This window comes from Anomaloglossus baeobatrachus, unplaced genomic scaffold, assembly GCF_048569485.1.
Source record: "Anomaloglossus baeobatrachus isolate aAnoBae1 unplaced genomic scaffold, aAnoBae1.hap1 Scaffold_213, whole genome shotgun sequence".
NCBI lineage: Eukaryota > Metazoa > Chordata > Amphibia > Anura > Aromobatidae > Anomaloglossus > Anomaloglossus baeobatrachus.
In genome coordinates this window covers 376,746-390,834 of record NW_027441983.1, presented here as the reverse complement: position 1 = coordinate 390,834, position 14,089 = coordinate 376,746, and the positions used below count along the sequence as shown (strand labels likewise).

General features: G+C 47.4%; 8 non-coding genes and 2 pseudogenes across 8 annotated transcripts; all 10 read right to left on the bottom strand.

Moving 5' to 3' along the window:
- Nucleotides 1-545: 545 nt before the first annotated feature.
- LOC142261247 (U2 spliceosomal RNA) lies at nt 546-736 on the bottom strand. The gene has a single exon (XR_012728990.1). It is a non-coding gene; the product is annotated as a U2 spliceosomal RNA (small nuclear RNA).
- Nucleotides 737-2,123: 1,387 nt separating this feature from the next.
- LOC142261327 (U2 spliceosomal RNA) lies at nt 2,124-2,316 on the bottom strand. Its single transcript, XR_012729059.1, has one exon. It is a non-coding gene; the product is annotated as a U2 spliceosomal RNA (small nuclear RNA).
- A 688-nt stretch (nt 2,317-3,004) lies between these two features.
- On the bottom strand, nt 3,005-3,131 carry LOC142261360 (U2 spliceosomal RNA; annotated as a pseudogene).
- A 1,387-nt stretch (nt 3,132-4,518) lies between these two features.
- LOC142261246 (U2 spliceosomal RNA) lies at nt 4,519-4,709 on the bottom strand. The gene has a single exon (XR_012728989.1). It is a non-coding gene; the product is annotated as a U2 spliceosomal RNA (small nuclear RNA).
- A 1,387-nt stretch (nt 4,710-6,096) lies between these two features.
- On the bottom strand, nt 6,097-6,287 carry LOC142261245 (U2 spliceosomal RNA). Its single transcript, XR_012728988.1, has one exon. It is a non-coding gene; the product is annotated as a U2 spliceosomal RNA (small nuclear RNA).
- Nucleotides 6,288-7,674: 1,387 nt separating this feature from the next.
- LOC142261338 (U2 spliceosomal RNA) lies at nt 7,675-7,870 on the bottom strand. The gene has a single exon (XR_012729069.1). It is a non-coding gene; the product is annotated as a U2 spliceosomal RNA (small nuclear RNA).
- A 684-nt stretch (nt 7,871-8,554) lies between these two features.
- Nucleotides 8,555-8,681, bottom strand: LOC142261359 (U2 spliceosomal RNA; annotated as a pseudogene).
- A 1,387-nt stretch (nt 8,682-10,068) lies between these two features.
- On the bottom strand, nt 10,069-10,259 carry LOC142261244 (U2 spliceosomal RNA). The gene has a single exon (XR_012728987.1). It is a non-coding gene; the product is annotated as a U2 spliceosomal RNA (small nuclear RNA).
- Nucleotides 10,260-11,646: 1,387 nt separating this feature from the next.
- Nucleotides 11,647-11,837, bottom strand: LOC142261241 (U2 spliceosomal RNA). The gene has a single exon (XR_012728985.1). It is a non-coding gene; the product is annotated as a U2 spliceosomal RNA (small nuclear RNA).
- Nucleotides 11,838-13,224: 1,387 nt separating this feature from the next.
- Nucleotides 13,225-13,415, bottom strand: LOC142261240 (U2 spliceosomal RNA). Its single transcript, XR_012728984.1, has one exon. It is a non-coding gene; the product is annotated as a U2 spliceosomal RNA (small nuclear RNA).
- Nucleotides 13,416-14,089: the final 674 nt, after the last annotated feature.

The window sequence follows — 14,089 nt, the reverse complement described above, 5'->3', positions numbered from 1 at the left end:
TCCCCAATTGAGCTCAGAAGCTCAATGTCTATCATGACCTCTCTTTTAGAATGTCCAAGAGCAAGCAAACTATTCCTCCAGGAGAGGGCGCCAACAGACTACTAAAGAGATCATCATTACTCAAAGAAAACCCCAAAAACCAATGCATGATAGGAATAAACAGGTAACTTTCTTTGGAGTGGAAGCGGAGAGATCGCACCAGATGCCAATTCTAGATGTTATCACACCTGTGGTCACTGCAGCAGCAGGTGAATCCACTTTGTCCAAAAGGGATCTATTCCATTCAATTGCAAATGATCTAGATAAGACAGAGAACTGCAGCACGGGGACATAGCCGAGTTGGTCAGGTTGAGTGGTGATGAGTTTGCTATTTGGATGAATAAAGAAAGTCAAAAGTGTGAAAGATAAAAAACAAAAGGAGGAAGTGTGAAAAGTGAATGGGCCAAATTGAGGTGCATATGAAGACGTATGCTTTCTTCCAATTCATTAAATCGGGCTAATATGAATCAGGTGAATTGAGTTCTGCTTTTGGAAACTGGGTTAAGAAGGGGTGCACCGTTCCTGGAGGTACTGCAATACCAGGTCAATGCGTGGAGTGGACAGAGCAAGCTCTTTTTCCATCTCCCTGTTCTAAAAATCCATTTAATATATGGTCCCCAGATAGGGGACGTATCAGATATTAAACTGATAAGAACAGATACTACACTTGATCTTAGCCAAAAGGCCGAGAAGCGATAACCAGAATTGGTTTGGGCCTCGAGTGGCACCCTGGCCTATGCCGGACACATCTTAGGGAGAGAGAGCGAGAGGGAGACAAACCCACGCCTACACAAGACATTTTGTCACCCAAGCCAACCCTTGAAAAGGCTGCTTTGCAGAGCCAAAACAAGAAGAATGGTGCGTTTTGCAGCCGCCGCCCACTGCAATGAATCTGAATAACTCCTCCTTTAGGGCGCAAGCAACTCCCCTCCCCCTTGCAGTCTTTCCAATTCACGATACAAAAAGACGGACAGGACAGGTTGCCTGACTTTCCGTCACTGCCACCCTTTGCCATCCTTACCCGTAGAAAGCCCTTTCATCATCCCCAAACCCTAATCTTTTCCCTTTCCTTCCCAGCCCCCAAACCCTGCCCTCTGTACCTTTCTCACCACCCGCTTCCCTTCTCCTGTCATCCCCCTACCACCCGGGAAAAAAAGAGATTGCCCCCTCCTTCCACTAGCCCACCCTCCCACCCAAAGAACAACTTCTTCTGCGCAGCTTGTTTTCTAGGCAGCAGCGCTATTGTGATGTCATCGGGGGGCATTGTGACAAGCCGCCAGTGTTCCGTCTCTTCATGTTGTGCACAGTTCAAACGGAAAATACATCAACAGGCAGACTACAGAAAAGCTTACTATCAAAGGTTAGAGGGGGGCTTTCTCAGAGGGCTTTTTACAGTTTTTCTATTCCCAATTAGCCGTTTAAGTGTACTTATTGAAAGTAGTAATTCTTTCATAGGCCGCCCTTTCTTAGTATTTGACGTTCCTTATATTGCGGTATGAGGCTTCGCAGTAGGTTGCAAACATTCATCACCCATGACTGTCCCCAATTGAGCTCAGAAGCTCAATGTCTATCATGACCTCTCTTTTAGAATGTCCAAGAGCAAGCAAACTATTCCTCCAGGAGAGGGCGCCAACAGACTACTAAAGAGATCATCATTACTCAAAGAAAACCCCAAAAACCAATGCATGATAGGAATAAACAGGTAACTTTCTTTGGAGTGGAAGCGGAGAGATCGCACCAGATGCCAATTCTAGATGTTATCACACCTGTGGTCACTGCAGCAGCAGGTGAATCCACTTTGTCCAAAAGGGATCTATTCCATTCAATTGCAAATGATCTAGATAAGACAGAGAACTGCAGCACGGGGACATAGCCGAGTTGGTCAGGTTGAGTGGTGATGAGTTTGCTATTTGGATGAATAAAGAAAGTCAAAAGTGTGAAAGATAAAAAACAAAAGGAGGAAGTGTGAAAAGTGAATGGGCCAAATTGAGGTGCATATGAAGACGTATGCTTTCTTCCAATTCATTAAATCGGGCTAATATGAATCAGGTGAATTGAGTTCTGCTTTTGGAAACTGGGTTAAGAAGGGGTGCACCGTTCCTGGAGGTACTGCAATACCAGGTCAATGCGTGGAGTGGACAGAGCAAGCTCTTTTTCCATCTCCCTGTTCTAAAAATCCATTTAATATATGGTCCCCAGATAGGGGACGTATCAGATATTAAACTGATAAGAACAGATTTTTGATTTAATGAAGCTTTCCAAAGCACCGCAAAAAATGCATGACCGAAGTCACACCAAAAACAGTGCAAAGGCTAGGATTCGTGTGGACCCCTCCGTGAGGAGAGGGTCCCCAAAAATCAACCCCGTCCCTCCGAGCCAGAAGGCCACAGCAAGGGTCAGGGATCTTCGGTGCTCCCCCAAGCCGAAGCCTGGTTGAGCCTTGTCGTTGCTCCCAGCGTCCACCCAGGCATCTTACCCAAGTGGAGTAGAGAGCTACTAGTTGTTGGTTTCGCAGCCGAAACTGCCCGGACCGTCAACCGGTGTTGGTTTCTCAGCCCAAGGCTAACCGGACCTCCAACCGGGTGTTGGTTTCTCAGCCGAAGCTGACCCGGACCTCCAACCGGGTGTTGGTTTCTCAGCCGAAGCTGACCCAGACCTCCAACCGGGTGTTGGTTTCTCAGCCGAAGCTGACCCGGACCTCCAACCGGGTGTTGGTTTCTCAGCCCAAAGCTGAACGGACCTCCGACCATGATTATAAAAATTTCCCTTCCTAGCCAGAAGGCCGGGATAGAGCAATATGCTCAGAAAGTATGAAAGGGCAAGGTACGGTGTGCTACAGAGCCCAGGGCTCGCCGGGGTCCCAAGCCAGCAAGCTCAGACTCACTCCAGGGTCGTCAGTCCTGGGGCACATTGCACCATAGCCCCCACACTTACTCAGTCTAATAGCCTCGATCCTGGTAGGGCCATGTTTTCCTCTAGATGAATATACTATACATCAAGAGTACTAGCAAGCGCAACCTTCCAGTGTGCATTGCATCTGCCGAGCCTCACAGATACTACACTTGATCTTAGCCAAAAGGCCGAGAAGCGATAACCAGAATTGGTTTGGGCCTCGAGTGGCACCCTGGCCTATGCCGGACACATCTTAGGGAGAGAGAGCGAGAGGGAGACAAACCCACGCCTACACAAGACATTTTGTCACCCAAGCCAACCCTTGAAAAGGCTGCTTTGCAGAGCCAAAACAAGAAGAATGGTGCGTTTTGCAGCCGCCGCCCACTGCAATGAATCTGAATAACTCCTCCTTTAGGGCGCAAGCAACTCCCCTCCCCCTTGCAGTCTTTCCAATTCACGATACAAAAAGACGGACAGGACAGGTTGCCTGACTTTCCGTCACTGCCACCCTTTGCCATCCTTACCCGTAGAAAGCCCTTTCATCATCCCCAAACCCTAATCTTTTCCCTTTCCTTCCCAGCCCCCAAACCCTGCCCTCTGTACCTTTCTCACCACCCGCTTCCCTTCTCCTGTCATCCCCCTACCACCCGGGAAAAAAAGAGATTGCCCCCTCCTTCCACTAGCCCACCCTCCCACCCAAAGAACAACTTCTTCTGCGCAGCTTGTTTTCTAGGCAGCAGCGCTATTGTGATGTCATCGGGGGGCATTGTGACAAGCCGCCAGTGTTCCGTCTCTTCATGTTGTGCACAGTTCAAACGGAAAATACATCAACAGGCAGACTACAGAAAAGCTTACTATCAAAGGTTAGAGGGGGGCTTTCTCAGAGGGCTTTTTACAGTTTTTCTATTCCCAATTAGCCGTTTAAGTGTACTTATTGAAAGTAGTAATTCTTTCATAGGCCGCCCTTTCTTAGTATTTGACGTTCCTTATATTGCGGTATGAGGCTTCGCAGTAGGTTGCAAACATTCATCACCCATGACTGTCCCCAATTGAGCTCAGAAGCTCAATGTCTATCATGACCTCTCTTTTAGAATGTCCAAGAGCAAGCAAACTATTCCTCCAGGAGAGGGCGCCAACAGACTACTAAAGAGATCATCATTACTCAAAGAAAACCCCAAAAACCAATGCATGATAGGAATAAACAGGTAACTTTCTTTGGAGTGGAAGCGGAGAGATCGCACCAGATGCCAATTCTAGATGTTATCACACCTGTGGTCACTGCAGCAGCAGGTGAATCCACTTTGTCCAAAAGGGATCTATTCCATTCAATTGCAAATGATCTAGATAAGACAGAGAACTGCAGCACGGGGACATAGCCGAGTTGGTCAGGTTGAGTGGTGATGAGTTTGCTATTTGGATGAATAAAGAAAGTCAAAAGTGTGAAAGATAAAAAACAAAAGGAGGAAGTGTGAAAAGTGAATGGGCCAAATTGAGGTGCATATGAAGACGTATGCTTTCTTCCAATTCATTAAATCGGGCTAATATGAATCAGGTGAATTGAGTTCTGCTTTTGGAAACTGGGTTAAGAAGGGGTGCACCGTTCCTGGAGGTACTGCAATACCAGGTCAATGCGTGGAGTGGACAGAGCAAGCTCTTTTTCCATCTCCCTGTTCTAAAAATCCATTTAATATATGGTCCCCAGATAGGGGACGTATCAGATATTAAACTGATAAGAACAGATACTACACTTGATCTTAGCCAAAAGGCCGAGAAGCGATAACCAGAATTGGTTTGGGCCTCGAGTGGCACCCTGGCCTATGCCGGACACATCTTAGGGAGAGAGAGCGAGAGGGAGACAAACCCACGCCTACACAAGACATTTTGTCACCCAAGCCAACCCTTGAAAAGGCTGCTTTGCAGAGCCAAAACAAGAAGAATGGTGCGTTTTGCAGCCGCCGCCCACTGCAATGAATCTGAATAACTCCTCCTTTAGGGCGCAAGCAACTCCCCTCCCCCTTGCAGTCTTTCCAATTCACGATACAAAAAGACGGACAGGACAGGTTGCCTGACTTTCCGTCACTGCCACCCTTTGCCATCCTTACCCGTAGAAAGCCCTTTCATCATCCCCAAACCCTAATCTTTTCCCTTTCCTTCCCAGCCCCCAAACCCTGCCCTCTGTACCTTTCTCACCACCCGCTTCCCTTCTCCTGTCATCCCCCTACCACCCGGGAAAAAAAGAGATTGCCCCCTCCTTCCACTAGCCCACCCTCCCACCCAAAGAACAACTTCTTCTGCGCAGCTTGTTTTCTAGGCAGCAGCGCTATTGTGATGTCATCGGGGGGCATTGTGACAAGCCGCCAGTGTTCCGTCTCTTCATGTTGTGCACAGTTCAAACGGAAAATACATCAACAGGCAGACTACAGAAAAGCTTACTATCAAAGGTTAGAGGGGGGCTTTCTCAGAGGGCTTTTTACAGTTTTTCTATTCCCAATTAGCCGTTTAAGTGTACTTATTGAAAGTAGTAATTCTTTCATAGGCCGCCCTTTCTTAGTATTTGACGTTCCTTATATTGCGGTATGAGGCTTCGCAGTAGGTTGCAAACATTCATCACCCATGACTGTCCCCAATTGAGCTCAGAAGCTCAATGTCTATCATGACCTCTCTTTTAGAATGTCCAAGAGCAAGCAAACTATTCCTCCAGGAGAGGGCGCCAACAGACTACTAAAGAGATCATCATTACTCAAAGAAAACCCCAAAAACCAATGCATGATAGGAATAAACAGGTAACTTTCTTTGGAGTGGAAGCGGAGAGATCGCACCAGATGCCAATTCTAGATGTTATCACACCTGTGGTCACTGCAGCAGCAGGTGAATCCACTTTGTCCAAAAGGGATCTATTCCATTCAATTGCAAATGATCTAGATAAGACAGAGAACTGCAGCACGGGGACATAGCCGAGTTGGTCAGGTTGAGTGGTGATGAGTTTGCTATTTGGATGAATAAAGAAAGTCAAAAGTGTGAAAGATAAAAAACAAAAGGAGGAAGTGTGAAAAGTGAATGGGCCAAATTGAGGTGCATATGAAGACGTATGCTTTCTTCCAATTCATTAAATCGGGCTAATATGAATCAGGTGAATTGAGTTCTGCTTTTGGAAACTGGGTTAAGAAGGGGTGCACCGTTCCTGGAGGTACTGCAATACCAGGTCAATGCGTGGAGTGGACAGAGCAAGCTCTTTTTCCATCTCCCTGTTCTAAAAATCCATTTAATATATGGTCCCCAGATAGGGGACGTATCAGATATTAAACTGATAAGAACAGATACTACACTTGATCTTAGCCAAAAGGCCGAGAAGCGATAACCAGAATTGGTTTGGGCCTCGAGTGGCACCCTGGCCTATGCCGGACACATCTTAGGGAGAGAGAGCGAGAGGGAGACAAACCCACGCCTACACAAGACATTTTGTCACCCAAGCCAACCCTTGAAAAGGCTGCTTTGCAGAGCCAAAACAAGAAGAATGGTGCGTTTTGCAGCCGCCGCCCACTGCAATGAATCTGAATAACTCCTCCTTTAGGGCGCAAGCAACTCCCCTCCCCCTTGCAGTCTTTCCAATTCACGATACAAAAAGACGGACAGGACAGGTTGCCTGACTTTCCGTCACTGCCACCCTTTGCCATCCTTACCCGTAGAAAGCCCTTTCATCATCCCCAAACCCTAATCTTTTCCCTTTCCTTCCCAGCCCCCAAACCCTGCCCTCTGTACCTTTCTCACCACCCGCTTCCCTTCTCCTGTCATCCCCCTACCACCCGGGAAAAAAAGAGATTGCCCCCTCCTTCCACTAGCCCACCCTCCCACCCAAAGAACAACTTCTTCTGCGCAGCTTGTTTTCTAGGCAGCAGCGCTATTGTGATGTCATCGGGGGGCATTGTGACAAGCCGCCAGTGTTCCGTCTCTTCATGTTGTGCACAGTTCAAACGGAAAATACATCAACAGGCAGACTACAGAAAAGCTTACTATCAAAGGTTAGAGGGGGGCTTTCTCAGAGGGCTTTTTACAGTTTTTCTATTCCCAATTAGCCGTTTAAGTGTACTTATTGAAAGTAGTAATTCTTTCATAGGCCGCCCTTTCTTAGTATTTGACGTTCCTTATATTGCGGTATGAGGCTTCGCAGTAGGTTGCAAACATTCATCACCCATGACTGTCCCCAATTGAGCTCAGAAGCTCAATGTCTATCATGACCTCTCTTTTAGAATGTCCAAGAGCAAGCAAACTATTCCTCCAGGAGAGGGCGCCAACAGACTACTAAAGAGATCATCATTACTCAAAGAAAACCCCAAAAACCAATGCATGATAGGAATAAACAGGTAACTTTCTTTGGAGTGGAAGCGGAGAGATCGCACCAGATGCCAATTCTAGATGTTATCACACCTGTGGTCACTGCAGCAGCAGGTGAATCCACTTTGTCCAAAAGGGATCTATTCCATTCAATTGCAAATGATCTAGATAAGACAGAGAACTGCAGCACGGGGACATAGCCGAGTTGGTCAGGTTGAGTGGTGATGAGTTTGCTATTTGGATGAATAAAGAAAGTCAAAAGTGTGAAAGATAAAAAACAAAAGGAGGAAGTGTGAAAAGTGAATGGGCCAAATTGAGGTGCATATGAAGACGTATGCTTTCTTCCAATTCATTAAATCGGGCTAATATGAATCAGGTGAATTGAGTTCTGCTTTTGGAAACTGGGTTAAGAAGGGGTGCACCGTTCCTGGAGGTACTGCAATACCAGGTCAATGCGTGGAGTGGACAGAGCAAGCTCTTTTTCCATCTCCCTGTTCTAAAAATCCATTTAATATATGGTCCCCAGATAGGGGACGTATCAGATATTAAACTGATAAGAACAGATTTTGATTTAATGAAGCTTTCCAAAGCACCGCAAAAAATGCATGACCGAAGTCACACCAAAAACAGTGCAAAGGCTAGGATTCGTGTGGACCCCTCCGTGAGGAGAGGGTCCCCAAAAATCAACCCCGTCCCTCCGAGCCAGAAGGCCACAGCAAGGGTCAGGGATCTTCGGTGCTCCCCCAAGCCGAAGCCTGGTTGAGCCTTGTCGTTGCTCCCAGCGTCCACCCAGGCATCTTACCCAAGTGGAGTAGAGAGCTACTAGTTGTTGGTTTCGCAGCCGAAACTGCCCGGACCGTCAACCGGTGTTGGTTTCTCAGCCCAAGGCTAACCGGACCTCCAACCGGGTGTTGGTTTCTCAGCCGAAGCTGACCCGGACCTCCAACCGGGTGTTGGTTTCTCAGCCGAAGCTGACCCAGACCTCCAACCGGGTGTTGGTTTCTCAGCCGAAGCTGACCCGGACCTCCAACCGGGTGTTGGTTTCTCAGCCCAAAGCTGAACGGACCTCCGACCATGATTATAAAAATTTCCCTTCCTAGCCAGAAGGCCGGGATAGAGCAATATGCTCAGAAAGTATGAAAGGGCAAGGTACGGTGTGCTACAGAGCCCAAGGCTCGCCGGGGTCCCAAGCCAGCAAGCTCAGACTCACTCCAGGGTCGTCAGTCCTGGGGCACATTGCACCATAGCCCCCACACTTACTCAGTCTAATAGCCTCGATCCTGGTAGGACCATGTTTTCCTCTAGATGAATATACTATACATTAAGAGTACTAGCAAGCGCAACCTTCCAGTGTGCATTGCATCTGCCGAGCCTCACAGATACTACACTTGATCTTAGCCAAAAGGCCGAGAAGCGATAACCAGAATTGGTTTGGGCCTCGAGTGGCACCCTGGCCTATGCCGGACACATCTTAGGGAGAGAGAGCGAGAGGGAGACAAACCCACGCCTACACAAGACATTTTGTCACCCAAGCCAACCCTTGAAAAGGCTGCTTTGCAGAGCCAAAACAAGAAGAATGGTGCGTTTTGCAGCCGCCGCCCACTGCAATGAATCTGAATAACTCCTCCTTTAGGGCGCAAGCAACTCCCCTCCCCCTTGCAGTCTTTCCAATTCACGATACAAAAAGACGGACAGGACAGGTTGCCTGACTTTCCGTCACTGCCACCCTTTGCCATCCTTACCCGTAGAAAGCCCTTTCATCATCCCCAAACCCTAATCTTTTCCCTTTCCTTCCCAGCCCCCAAACCCTGCCCTCTGTACCTTTCTCACCACCCGCTTCCCTTCTCCTGTCATCCCCCTACCACCCGGGAAAAAAAGAGATTGCCCCCTCCTTCCACTAGCCCACCCTCCCACCCAAAGAACAACTTCTTCTGCGCAGCTTGTTTTCTAGGCAGCAGCGCTATTGTGATGTCATCGGGGGGCATTGTGACAAGCCGCCAGTGTTCCGTCTCTTCATGTTGTGCACAGTTCAAACGGAAAATACATCAACAGGCAGACTACAGAAAAGCTTACTATCAAAGGTTAGAGGGGGGCTTTCTCAGAGGGCTTTTTACAGTTTTTCTATTCCCAATTAGCCGTTTAAGTGTACTTATTGAAAGTAGTAATTCTTTCATAGGCCGCCCTTTCTTAGTATTTGACGTTCCTTATATTGCGGTATGAGGCTTCGCAGTAGGTTGCAAACATTCATCACCCATGACTGTCCCCAATTGAGCTCAGAAGCTCAATGTCTATCATGACCTCTCTTTTAGAATGTCCAAGAGCAAGCAAACTATTCCTCCAGGAGAGGGCGCCAACAGACTACTAAAGAGATCATCATTACTCAAAGAAAACCCCAAAAACCAATGCATGATAGGAATAAACAGGTAACTTTCTTTGGAGTGGAAGCGGAGAGATCGCACCAGATGCCAATTCTAGATGTTATCACACCTGTGGTCACTGCAGCAGCAGGTGAATCCACTTTGTCCAAAAGGGATCTATTCCATTCAATTGCAAATGATCTAGATAAGACAGAGAACTGCAGCACGGGGACATAGCCGAGTTGGTCAGGTTGAGTGGTGATGAGTTTGCTATTTGGATGAATAAAGAAAGTCAAAAGTGTGAAAGATAAAAAACAAAAGGAGGAAGTGTGAAAAGTGAATGGGCCAAATTGAGGTGCATATGAAGACGTATGCTTTCTTCCAATTCATTAAATCGGGCTAATATGAATCAGGTGAATTGAGTTCTGCTTTTGGAAACTGGGTTAAGAAGGGGTGCACCGTTCCTGGAGGTACTGCAATACCAGGTCAATGCGTGGAGTGGACAGAGCAAGCTCTTTTTCCATCTCCCTGTTCTAAAAATCCATTTAATATATGGTCCCCAGATAGGGGACGTATCAGATATTAAACTGATAAGAACAGATACTACACTTGATCTTAGCCAAAAGGCCGAGAAGCGATAACCAGAATTGGTTTGGGCCTCGAGTGGCACCCTGGCCTATGCCGGACACATCTTAGGGAGAGAGAGCGAGAGGGAGACAAACCCACGCCTACACAAGACATTTTGTCACCCAAGCCAACCCTTGAAAAGGCTGCTTTGCAGAGCCAAAACAAGAAGAATGGTGCGTTTTGCAGCCGCCGCCCACTGCAATGAATCTGAATAACTCCTCCTTTAGGGCGCAAGCAACTCCCCTCCCCCTTGCAGTCTTTCCAATTCACGATACAAAAAGACGGACAGGACAGGTTGCCTGACTTTCCGTCACTGCCACCCTTTGCCATCCTTACCCGTAGAAAGCCCTTTCATCATCCCCAAACCCTAATCTTTTCCCTTTCCTTCCCAGCCCCCAAACCCTGCCCTCTGTACCTTTCTCACCACCCGCTTCCCTTCTCCTGTCATCCCCCTACCACCCGGGAAAAAAAGAGATTGCCCCCTCCTTCCACTAGCCCACCCTCCCACCCAAAGAACAACTTCTTCTGCGCAGCTTGTTTTCTAGGCAGCAGCGCTATTGTGATGTCATCGGGGGGCATTGTGACAAGCCGCCAGTGTTCCGTCTCTTCATGTTGTGCACAGTTCAAACGGAAAATACATCAACAGGCAGACTACAGAAAAGCTTACTATCAAAGGTTAGAGGGGGGCTTTCTCAGAGGGCTTTTTACAGTTTTTCTATTCCCAATTAGCCGTTTAAGTGTACTTATTGAAAGTAGTAATTCTTTCATAGGCCGCCCTTTCTTAGTATTTGACGTTCCTTATATTGCGGTATGAGGCTTCGCAGTAGGTTGCAAACATTCATCACCCATGACTGTCCCCAATTGAGCTCAGAAGCTCAATGTCTATCATGACCTCTCTTTTAGAATGTCCAAGAGCAAGCAAACTATTCCTCCAGGAGAGGGCGCCAACAGACTACTAAAGAGATCATCATTACTCAAAGAAAACCCCAAAAACCAATGCATGATAGGAATAAACAGGTAACTTTCTTTGGAGTGGAAGCGGAGAGATCGCACCAGATGCCAATTCTAGATGTTATCACACCTGTGGTCACTGCAGCAGCAGGTGAATCCACTTTGTCCAAAAGGGATCTATTCCATTCAATTGCAAATGATCTAGATAAGACAGAGAACTGCAGCACGGGGACATAGCCGAGTTGGTCAGGTTGAGTGGTGATGAGTTTGCTATTTGGATGAATAAAGAAAGTCAAAAGTGTGAAAGATAAAAAACAAAAGGAGGAAGTGTGAAAAGTGAATGGGCCAAATTGAGGTGCATATGAAGACGTATGCTTTCTTCCAATTCATTAAATCGGGCTAATATGAATCAGGTGAATTGAGTTCTGCTTTTGGAAACTGGGTTAAGAAGGGGTGCACCGTTCCTGGAGGTACTGCAATACCAGGTCAATGCGTGGAGTGGACAGAGCAAGCTCTTTTTCCATCTCCCTGTTCTAAAAATCCATTTAATATATGGTCCCCAGATAGGGGACGTATCAGATATTAAACTGATAAGAACAGATACTACACTTGATCTTAGCCAAAAGGCCGAGAAGCGATAACCAGAATTGGTTTGGGCCTCGAGTGGCACCCTGGCCTATGCCGGACACATCTTAGGGAGAGAGAGCGAGAGGGAGACAAACCCACGCCTACACAAGACATTTTGTCACCCAAGCCAACCCTTGAAAAGGCTGCTTTGCAGAGCCAAAACAAGAAGAATGGTGCGTTTTGCAGCCGCCGCCCACTGCAATGAATCTGAATAACTCCTCCTTTAGGGCGCAAGCAACTCCCCTCCCCCTTGCAGTCTTTCCAATTCACGATACAAAAAGACGGACAGGACAGGTTGCCTGACTTTCCGTCACTGCCACCCTTTGCCATCCTTACCCGTAGAAAGCCCTTTCATCATCCCCAAACCCTAATCTTTTCCCTTTCCTTCCCAGCCCCCAAACCCTGCCCTCTGTACCTTTCTCACCACCCGCTTCCCTTCTCCTGTCATCCCCCTACCACCCGGGAAAAAAAGAGATTGCCCCCTCCTTCCACTAGCCCACCCTCCCACCCAAAGAACAACTTCTTCTGCGCAGCTTGTTTTCTAGGCAGCAGCGCTATTGTGATGTCATCGGGGGGCATTGTGACAAGCCGCCAGTGTTCCGTCTCTTCATGTTGTGCACAGTTCAAACGGAAAATACATCAACAGGCAGACTACAGAAAAGCTTACTATCAAAGGTTAGAGGGGGGCTTTCTCAGAGGGCTTTTTACAGTTTTTCTATTCCCAATTAGCCGTTTAAGTGTACTTATTGAAAGTAGTAATTCTTTCATAGGCCGCCCTTTCTTAGTATTTGACGTTCCTTATATTGCGGTATGAGGCTTCGCAGTAGGTTGCAAACATTCATCACCCATGACTGTCCCCAATTGAGCTCAGAAGCTCAATGTCTATCATGACCTCTCTTTTAGAATGTCCAAGAGCAAGCAAACTATTCCTCCAGGAGAGGGCGCCAACAGACTACTAAAGAGATCATCATTACTCAAAGAAAACCCCAAAAACCAATGCATGATAGGAATAAACAGGTAACTTTCTTTGGAGTGGAAGCGGAGAGATCGCACCAGATGCCAATTCTAGATGTTATCACACCTGTGGTCACTGCAGCAGCAGGTGAATCCACTTTGTCCAAAAGGGATCTATTCCATTCAATTGCAAATGATCTAGATAAGACAGAGAACTGCAGCACGGGGACATAGCCGAGTTGGTCAGGTTGAGTGGTGATGAGTTTGCTATTTGGATGAATAAAGAAAGTCAAAAGTGTGAAAGATAAAAAACAAAAGGAGGAAGTGTGAAAAGTGAATGGGCCAAATTGAGGTGCATATGAAGACGTATGCTTTCTTCCAATTCATTAAATCGGGCTAATATGAATCAGGTGAATTGAGTTCTGCTTTTGGAAACTGGGTTAAGAAGGGGTGCACCGTTCCTGGAGGTACTGCAATACCAGGTCAATGCGTGGAGTGGACAGAGCAAGCTCTTTTTCCATCTCCCTGTTCTAAAAATCCATTTAATATATGGTCCCCAGATAGGGGACGTATCAGATATTAAACTGATAAGAACAGATACTACACTTGATCTTAGCCAAAAGGCCGAGAAGCGATAACCAGAATTGGTTTGGGCCTCGAGTGGCACCCTGGCCTATGCCGGACACATCTTAGGGAGAGAGAGCGAGAGGGAGACAAACCCACGCCTACACAAGACATTTTGTCACCCAAGCCAACCCTTGAAAAGGCTGCTTTGCAGAGCCAAAACAAGAAGAATGGTGCGTTTTGCAGCCGCCGCCCACTGCAATGAATCTGAATAACTCCTCCTTTAGGGCGCAAGCAACTCCCCTCCCCCTTGCAGTCTTTCCAATTCACGATACAAAAAGACGGACAGGACAGGTTGCCTGACTTTCCGTCACTGCCACCCTTTGCCATCCTTACCCGTAGAAAGCCCTTTCATCATCCCCAAACCCTAATCTTTTCCCTTTCCTTCCCAGCCCCCAAACCCTGCCCTCTGTACCTTTCTCACCACCCGCTTCCCTTCTCCTGTCATCCCCCTACCACCCGGGAAAAAAAGAGATTGCCCCCTCCTTCCACTAGCCCACCCTCCCACCCAAAGAACAACTTCTTCTGCGCAGCTTGTTTTCTAGGCAGCAGCGCTATTGTGATGTCATCGGGGGGCATTGTGACAAGCCGCCAGTGTTCCGTCTCTTCATGTTGTGCACAGTTCAAACGGAAAATACATCAACAGGCAGACTACAGAAAAGCTTACTATCAAAGGTTAGAGGGGG